Here is a 9,778-nt window from a genome sequence, read left to right as displayed (position 1 = left end):
GTGGATTGGGCTGAGTGTTTGAATAAGCCCAGAAATATGTAGCCAGAACTCCATCTCTTCTTTCCACCACAAGAATAGATCACTCCCCTTAGGGCACAGTCACATTCTTTTTGTCTAAGGGATAGACTCTAGGGCACCTAATCTTTATTATTGGAGCTGCTGGTATCTAAAGATGATTGTCTATGTGTGCAGGAGGGAGTAATGTTATACCAGACTATGTAAAGAAAATTTACCCCCAGTGTAGGCTGGAGAAGCAGTTAATATGTTATATGATGGAGCCAGCATCCAAAGAGGTCTCAATAGACTGGAACACTGGGGTCAAACTAAATATCATAAAAGTAAATAGGGATAAAAGTTAAGTCTTATATTTAGATTTTGGGGTGCTACATGGTACAGTGGATAGAATGCCCAGGCTGAAGTCAGGAAGATTTATCTTCCTGAGTTCAAATCTGGTCTGAGACACTTAATAGATGTGTGATCCTGAACAAGTCACTTGATTCCATTTGCCTCAGTTTCCTCATCTGCAAAATGAGCTGGAGAGGGAAATAGGAAAACACTCTAGTATCTTTGTCAAGAAAACCCCAAATAGGATCACAAAGAGTTAAGCACAACTGAAACAAATGAACAACAGTTAGATTTTTTAAATCAACTTTGTGCATACACTAGAGAAGAAATATGGCTGGGCCAATTAATTAATCATCAGTAAATATTTATAATGGACCTATTATATGCTAGATGCTAGGCTAGGCAATGGAGATACAAAGATAAAAGTAAAACTATCTTCTCTTAAAGTGAATGAAACCATATTATATACAGAATGCTAGAATCATAGAATTTCTCAATTAGAAATGACCTAAAAATGACCTGAGAGCAGGAGAGTGCAGAAAGCCTTAGACTCCATATGAGTCCAACAGTGATCTATCAAAGAAAAAAAAAACAGACATAAGTCTGGTTTAGACTAAACCAATGCTAGGACTAGAGAAGTGATAATTCTCCTGTATTTTGCCCTGTTAATACTATATGTGCAGAACTGTTTTCAATTTTGGACATCCCATTTTGGGAAGGAGAAGCGAGAGAGGGTCAGAGCAATCAGCATGGGGAAGAGTTCCAAGACCATTTCACTTGGGGATCAGTTGAAGGAACTGGTGTTGTTTAACCTGGAGGGAAAAAAAAAAACTAAAAGATGCTTGATAGTTGTCTCCAATTATTTAGAGAGCTATTTAGCATGTAATTCAATTTGTCTGGTCTGGCCTTAAAGGACAGAACTAGGAGCAATGAAAAGCCATTGGGAAAAAGAATACTACCTTAACATAAGGAAAAACTTCCTAATGGTCAGGGCTATTCAAAATAGTATTCAGGAATAGTATCCCTCAGGAAGCAATAATTCTCCCTCACTGGAAGACTTTAAACAGAGACTGGACAACTATTTGTTGAGTATATGGTAGCAGGGATTCTTATTCAGTTATGCCTTGGACTTGAAGGTCTCTGGAGTCCTTCTAATTCAGATTCTGTTGCTCCTGGTGGAGTGTGGTTAGTCCCACCTACAATAGAAATGGATTCATTCATTCAGCATTCTTTTTCACTTTTAGAGACCTCAATTAGGGGTCCATGCGCCTCCCCAAAAAAGACTACAAATCTATTGTCTTTATTCACACTCGTTGTGAGTCTCTATTGGTTCAGTTTGCCCCCTCTTTCCAAATGGCAATTCTCCACATAGCCAGTGACTCTGAAATAGGCTGCTTTCTCACTGTCACTTTTTTCTAATTCTCCTTCTCTTGATCCACGTGTCCTCTGAAGTATCAGAAATCCTTCTCTGGAGCTAAGATAAAAGATGGAAGATGGGTTAGGTAACCTGTCTCAAGTAGTCAATTCAATTTTAATCGCTCTTCATTCTTGATCTTTCCATCCTTGCTCTCCTCAGTCTAACCCAACTTATCCCCTTGATAAGAGACCATTTCTGGAGTAAGGGTTGCTCTTTCTGCTGCAGTCAGAAAGTTGGCTTTAAAAATGAACAATAAATCGACCTCATGAAGAGGAATATTATCACCACCCTGAGAATAACAGGGCTGATGACAAACAAGGTGGAGGCGCCCACGGGCTCCCACTTCAAGGAAAATACAGGGGAGCTGTCAGGGAACATGGCACCAGGGATAATTTGCATGCTAAATGCAATATTTTTAGCACCAAAGTTTAGAGCACTCTACTTGCCCCGAACACTTAATTATGGACTTGGATATCTACCTGAATCAGAAGTTTGAGCTCAACCCTATGGATGACTCTAGCTCTCACCAGCATTCCCCGAAGGTCAGGAGGTTGGGCAAAAGATACAGAAGCAGGAATTGAGATCAAGAGACACAATACTAATTCCAAATAATTCTATTCAAGGGAATGGCACCATGACAATGAGCTAATGAAGCTGATCAAGCCTGAGTGGTGGGTCAGCTTTATTGGAAGATAAGGGGCAGTATGGATATAGCCCTGAATTTGGAGTTAGAAAGTGAGGGTTCAAATCCCATACCTCACTGTATAACCTTGGACAAGTCATTGATTTTGCTGATCCTGTTTCCTCAACTGTGAGACTGGGGAGATTGGACTAAATGTCATCCAAGGTTTCTTCTAGCCCTAATTATATCATCCTATGATAATGTGCTAAAAAGAAACATTCAAGGATCATGTAGGTCAAAGTCTTATTCCTTTCAATCAATGACCTTCTACTTCCTTCTATCTCTAGCCCAACACCATTCCCTTTTTTATAGTCTCAAACTAAAGAGTTTTGGATTAGGAAAGAAAGATATGACATTTGTTAAGCAACTGCCGTGTCTGCACTAAGAACTTTATTTCATCTCACTTAATTCATACAGTTTTACAGTCAAGGAAACTGAGGCAAATGGTGATTTGATCAACATCACACAACTGGTAAGTTTCTGAGACTGAATTTGAATTCAGGTCTCCTTGACTCCAGGTTCAGGGCTCTATCTACTGTACTACCTAGCTACCTCTGTCATTTGAAATCTCTACAGGAGAAATAAAGTTCAAATAATCAGGTTCATCAAATTCAAACTTGAAAGGGATCGTCCAGCTCCATCGATTCACAAATGGGAAATATGAAGTCAGTGGCCCTCGGCTCCCATCCTGCTTCTGACACTTCCTGCCTCTGGGATACAAGGCAAGTAGGTTCACATCCCCAGTCTCAGTTTTCTCACCTGTCATGAAGGAGCAGAATGGCCTCACAAAGCCAATCTTGCTCTGCTGCCTGAAGACTTAAATCTAGAGCTAGGCTCCAGTCGAATGAATTGCCTAGAACCATAAGAGTAATAAGGAGCAGGTCTAGAATTTGAATATGGGACCTCTCACTCCAAACCCAGCAATTTTACCTGTTATCAGGTTGGCAGGGATGGAGGAAAGAGGGTAGAAATTTTTGAAATAAAAAAAAATTACAAAAAAAGTGGCACAAAGTTTATTCTGAGAGAAAAGTGCCAGAAGAAGGAAGGAAAGGGAGGGCAAAAAGAGAGGGGTGATGGGGGGAAAGTGCTGCAGCTGTCATCAAGCTGCTCTTTGTTCCTGCCAGAATCAGATTGACAGCTGGAGTGGGCAGGGGGCGGGCTTGGCTCATCCCCAGCTCCAGCTTTCAGTGGGGAACATTGGGGAGGTAGGGCAATGTTAGGAGATCCCTCCCCTTCATCTAGGCGGGCTCTGCTGTTTCCGGAGTGGGGGCAGATGAAGGGGCAGAAGAGAGGTCACAGGCAGGACCAGGGCAGGTTGAACGTTATCCCCAGTTTTTCCAGAGAGTGTGTGTGTTTGTCTATCTGTCTCTCTCTCTTCTTGTCTCTGTCTCTGTTCCTGTTTCTTTCCTCTCTTTCTTTTTTCTGTCTCCTCTCTGTCACTCTCTTTCTGTCTCTCTCCTCTTGGTCTTTTTGTCTCTGTCTGTCTCTCCTCTCTTCTTTCTCAATCTTTCTGTTTCTGTTTCTATTTCTGCCTCTCTTTCTCTCTCTCTGTTTCTGTCCCTTTCTCTCTCCCTCCCTCCTTTTCTCTCTCTCCTTCCTTCCTCCATCTTTTTATCTGATTCTCTCTCTCTCTCTCTCTCTCTCTCTCTCTCTCTCTCTCTGTCTCTCTCTGTCTCTCTCTCTCTTTCTCTGTCTCTCTCTCTCTTTCTCTTTCTCTCTCTCCCTCTCTCCTCCATCTTTTCCTCCCTCTTCCCTTACTCAACTTCCCTCCTCCCTATCTTTTTATCTCTCCCTCCTTTTCTCTTTTCCTCCCTCCCTCCATCCTTTCTCTCCCTGTCTGTTTCTCTTTCTGCTTCTCTTCTTTCTGTCTCTCTCCTCTCTGTCTCTCTCTGTGTTTCTCCTCTCTGTTTTCTCTTTCTACTTGATTCTCTTTTAAAAGCAAATGAGGATTGTAGCCTTTGCTCCCTTTACCAGTCTTAGGTATCCCAGTTAGCAAAGCTCATGCCCTGGAGGGTTTCTTGCATTCCTGGAGCTGTTCTGGTCATAAGTTATGAAGGGCATTCTGGGAACACTAAGAAAAGCAGAACAATTTCAAAGTCAACCACCTCATGAGCTTCTCTGTACCTCCATTGTGGATAATAACCCCAGCCTGCGTGTATATGACACTTTATGATTACAAAATACTTCATATTCCCTAGCTAATTTATCCCCACAACAATCCTTCAAGTCAGATAATGTAAGTAATAATAGTTCCCTTACCTATATTTAGTACCTTAGAACTTATATAGCACTTTCTTCACAATAGTCCCATTGAAGTAATCAATAAACATCATAGTCCCCATTTTTCCCAATGAGAAAACTAACAGTTAAGTATTTGTTCACAAATACCTTAAAGTCAGATATTTCAATTGCAACACTAGTGTTTTTCCATATTGTATGCTTTTTTTATTTTTCCTGGGGGAGAAGATCTAGCAGAAGAAGTTGGTCCAAAAGATTGAGGCTCTTGTCTTGGCAATGTAACCCTTTCAGGGAGTCCTTAGTAGCTGACTGCCTCATCCCATTTAGGAAGAGAAAAAAAGGAGCAGAAGCAAAAATACTTATTGACTAAAAGTTGTAAGTGATCTTGGAGGGGAATCTGCAAGAGATTTTTAAAATCTTTTTTATGAGATTTTTCAGAAAAAAAAATGTTGAGCACTTAAGGTTGTCCCAAACATTTGTTAACACATTTCTACACATTTCAGCTTTCTTGCTTTGAACCTTGATCCTTTCCCTATTCCCCGCCCCTACAGAAAGTCCTTGGATATTTTCCTTTATCAGTTGGGCCCCATTCTATGTCTTTCTACCATCCCCAAAAAAGATCATAACAAATCCTGGTTCTGGCTGGTACCTCTGGCAACCAGTTCAAGTTCACCCATCCCTTTTTACTCTTTTAAACCAACAGAATAAAAATTCCCCAAGATCCATATGGGGCTTCAGATTATCAAGGATGCATCTTCCCTAGGAACTGCCTGATAACCAGTAAGGACTCAGATCTCTGTGTGAAGGATGTGGAAGGGGATGAGATTGATGAGCTCTAGGGAATACTAACTACCAGGAGCCTAGAGACACTATGAGGAAAGAAAGAGACAGATAGACAGAGACAATAATTGACACATGGAGAGAGGTAAACAGACACAGAGAGTTGACAGTTCTTATGAATAGAGAAATGATCCCAGATCTATTGGGGGACAGATGAGCCAAACTGGTAACAAGATTGGCTTTGGCAGAAGTTCTAGCAACCAAGTAAATTATGATCTAGATGGACAAAGAATATTTCCAGGACAGAAAATGAGTAACCTATTAGGCTGGAGACAGCCAGGACTTGCCATCTCAGAAGTTAAGGTATAGGTAAATAGCAATAAGGTAAGGGACTCCTTTCTCCCCATCTCTCTCTATGAAGAAACTGGACTCTGTAACAAAGAGTGATCCCAGATCCCAGAGTAGGCAGCTTTGCAACAGTGTCTCCTCCCAGTTATCTCCCCCACTCCATCTCCCACAGGAAAACAGGTGAGACTTCTCTCTTGAAAGAGATCTTCCTTGGGCACAACCCACTGAGATATGAAACATGATGGAAATAGAGAGATGTGAGAAGAGGGATGGCTATCATAGTGGGGAGGGCAGGGATCATGGAGTCACAGATCTGGATCTGGAAGAACTCTCAAAGGTAAATAATTGAGGCAGGAGTGGAACTTGGATTTTCCTAACTCCAGGACCAACACTATCCATGGTGCCATGTTGTTGTTTTTCCTTTGTTCTCGAAGAGGAACATGATATCAAGGAGGTAATGCCATGACATACAAGTGAATTGGATTTCAGTGGGGGAGGGCTGGGCAAGGTCACCTGCCTCATTTTCCCCTCTTGAGCCATCTGGGGTGGCAAGTGGCAAGATATAGATCAAGATGGCAGGAGATGGTCCTGCCCATAAGCAACCAGAAGTAGGATTGGAAGCTTGCTTCTCTGACGCCAGTCAGTCTTTTTCTAGGAAGTGAGAGAATTAAGGAAGGGGATGGTTATGAAGCTGGACACTTCATGTGACAGCTAAATGCATAGAACATTGAAGTCAGCAAGACCTGAATTTAAATCCTTCCTCAGACACTGACTAACAGTGTGACCCTGGACAAATTACTAAATTTTTGTCTATCTCAGCTTCCCCATTTATAAAGTGGGAATTATAATAGTACCTATGCTGTCCCAGGTACCATGGCAAATACTTCAAAAATATTATGAAGCAAGGTGTCCAATAAGTAGTAAATGCCTGCAGTTTGAACTTAGATCTTCCTGTCTTGGAGCCCAGCATTCTCTCTACTGTATCACCTAGCTGCTTCAAAGAGTCAGTGAATTTAGAGACAAGTTATCTAATTTCCAAATGTAGATACAATTATTTTCCAAATGTAGCTACAAAGTAAGGCTCAGACAAATTGAGCAACTTGCCCCAGACCACACAGGTAATGAATAGCATATTTGGAATTCAGACCCAGCACCCCTGGCTTATTCTCTGCCCTTTATTCATGCTCTTTCTACCAAATATGTTGCTTCTTAATTATTTGCAAGGTGTGGTTGAAACAATACTGATTTGAGGGTCAGAAATCCTTGGCTCTAGTCTTGGCTCTACCATTATTAGTCATGTGACCAGGACATCCTTAACTCATCTATAAAATAAAACCGCTGAACTAGATTTTTAAAAATCGACCAGAATTTTTAAAAAGCACATTGATTTCTTTTATTTTTATACATTCCTACCCAGAGAGCTATCCCTCATAACAAAGAATTAAAAAGATTTAAAAATCAGTCCAGAGAAACAAGCCAACACATCAATCAAACACACCACCCCACCCTCCCTGCAAAAAAGGGAGGGAGGTGGGACTAAATGTTTACTTTCTAAGGTTCCTTTTAGTTCTGACTTCTCTGGAGCGGGTCGAGGGATATGAGCAGCAGGACCTAAAGGTCAGTATGGGCCTTCACAAGGACAGCTGGGATTGGGCCTCAGGCTGCTGTTTGAGCCAAACGGGGAGGAAGCACAAGAGCTGTTCTTATCCAGCCCAAACACATACATAATGAAAATTCAAACAAATCCTGTCCATACTTTATTGACACAGTTTTTCTCAAATGCAGGCTGAGTAATGCAAACCTTCTTTGGTGAATCCCTTCAGCTCATTCAGAATTGGTTCTTTTCCAATTCATGAAGAATTCCCTAAAATCCTAACTTCTCAAGAGGCTTTTTGTTGTAAATACTCTGGTAAAAATATTCAACCATTCTGCATTTTTCACACTAACAATATTCAATGAAAGCATGAAATGAATAAATAAATGAAAAAGTTTTAAAGTGCTAGTTATGTGCCAAGCACTGTGCAAATGGAAACTTATGAGAAACTGCCAAAAGTGGAAAAACCAGAGACAATTTAAAAGTTATCCATTAGTCATGCTAGTACAGAAATGCACTGGACAGGATGACATATTTTTTATAATTCCCATCTTGGAGCAGAATATCCTCCTCCCTTCTCCTCTCCATGCCAGCCAGTATGGAAGACATGATAGATCTGAGGTAAGAAGACCTGAATTCTAATCTCACTTGGACAACTTTTTCTTTGTAAGCTTATTTTCATTTTCACCTGGGTCTCAGTTTCTTTATCTGTAAAACAGGTCAGAGTAGACAGAAGATCTAGGACTGGGAGAAATTTTCCAGGTAAGTCAGCCTCTTGTTTTATAGATGAGGAAATTGAGACTCAGAGATGTTAAGTAATTTATGCAAGATCACACAAGTGAGTCAGTAGTCATTAAGGATTCCAAGCGAGATCTTAGGAAGATATATATATGGAGGGTTGGAAAGGAGCTCAACTAATTCAATCACATCGTTTTGAAATCAAAGAAACTGAAGTCTAGGGAAGGTAATATTTAGAGAGATCAACCAATTCAACCCTTTTATTTTACAAATCAGGGAACTGAAGCTCAGAGAGATAAGAAGGGGCAGAACTAGAGTTTGATCTCAGATTCAGGAGTTCTAAGGTCCACCCTCTTTCTACTGAACCACTCTGGATCCCTTTTATGATTAAATCAATGATCTTGGCCTCTCATGATCCTCCATGGCCACTAGAACTACTCGCCACCTTCAACCAACCCCTTCTCTAAATAGAATTTTGTCAGTCTATTTGAAATGTTCTGGGGAGCTTTGGCAACTCCTTCTCCTTGCAGCCAGCCCAGTCTCCCTTTCTCCTTTTGCTACTACTGCTAGCCTGATCTTGATCATTTATCTTCTTTCCAGGTCCTTTTCAAGGCCCCCCTTCTGCTCCCACCATTCCTCCCCACCCCCATCCCATGCCATCTTATGCTGCAAGATTGCTGAAACTCCCGAATGTGTCATTCTGATTCTCTCATCATTTCTCTGCTCAGAAACAGACATTAACTCCAGCTTCCCATTAGATTCTGCAGCCTGATTTTCAGTACCTATGTTCTGAATGGCCCTTCCTTCATTAAGCCTCCCCACTGGGTGAAACCACAGCATTTGATCTTTATGTCATGGTAGACTCAATCCTTGCCAAGTAAAGGAATTTGCTGTGTATATTGTTAGAACTGGCTCACTTCTACCTATAAGGCTTTCCCCTCATATGCCCACCTAGAATGACCTTTCCCCTTTTGCTAAGTAGAGGATTTTTTCATCTTCCAGACTCAACTATTGCAGGAAGCCTGTCCCTCTTAACCTTGCCTGGTTCTCTCCTCTTCCACTCATTCCTGCTAATGTGGGGATGAAACTTTTGGGGGGTGTCTTTGGAGTGAGATTTTCTCAGGACACAAGGCTTTAGACAGGAAGATAATGGAGAGGAGAAAAAAGCCTCTGATACTCCTGAGGCTGCTTCTAGGAAGAGTGGTGCCAGGGGAGAGAGCAGGGTAGGGTCAGGCAAGAAAGCAAAGAAAGTCATGTCTTAGATGAGAGGCCAGCATAAAGACATGAGAATCATAGGTGAAAAGGCCAAGTAGCTCCATCATCTTATCCTGCTTCCAGCTCTGAAAGGTTATTTGATCAGAACAGAGCACCCAGGAGGTCAAGCCTAAGTTTATTACTAATAAAAATCATCAAGTAGTACATGTGCCTCAGGCCCTAGCTACCTTGCAGGGTTGCGAGGATCACTCTTGATATGACTGTGTATATGTGTAATATATAATGCATCAATCTAGTTTCCAGTTGCAGTGTGTACATATTAACTAGCCAAGTGATATAAAAATGCAGCTTCTGTCAAAAGAAGAAATGTCAAAAGGTAACACAGACAAGCAGGACAGCTTCGAAGGCTACAGATTAAACT

The sequence above is a fragment of the Antechinus flavipes genome, chromosome 3, assembly GCF_016432865.1.
Source record: "Antechinus flavipes isolate AdamAnt ecotype Samford, QLD, Australia chromosome 3, AdamAnt_v2, whole genome shotgun sequence".
In the NCBI taxonomy this organism is placed as follows: Eukaryota; Metazoa; Chordata; class Mammalia; order Dasyuromorphia; family Dasyuridae; genus Antechinus; species Antechinus flavipes.
The sequence above is the reverse complement of the archived record's forward strand: the minus strand, read 5'-3'. Positions refer to the sequence as shown.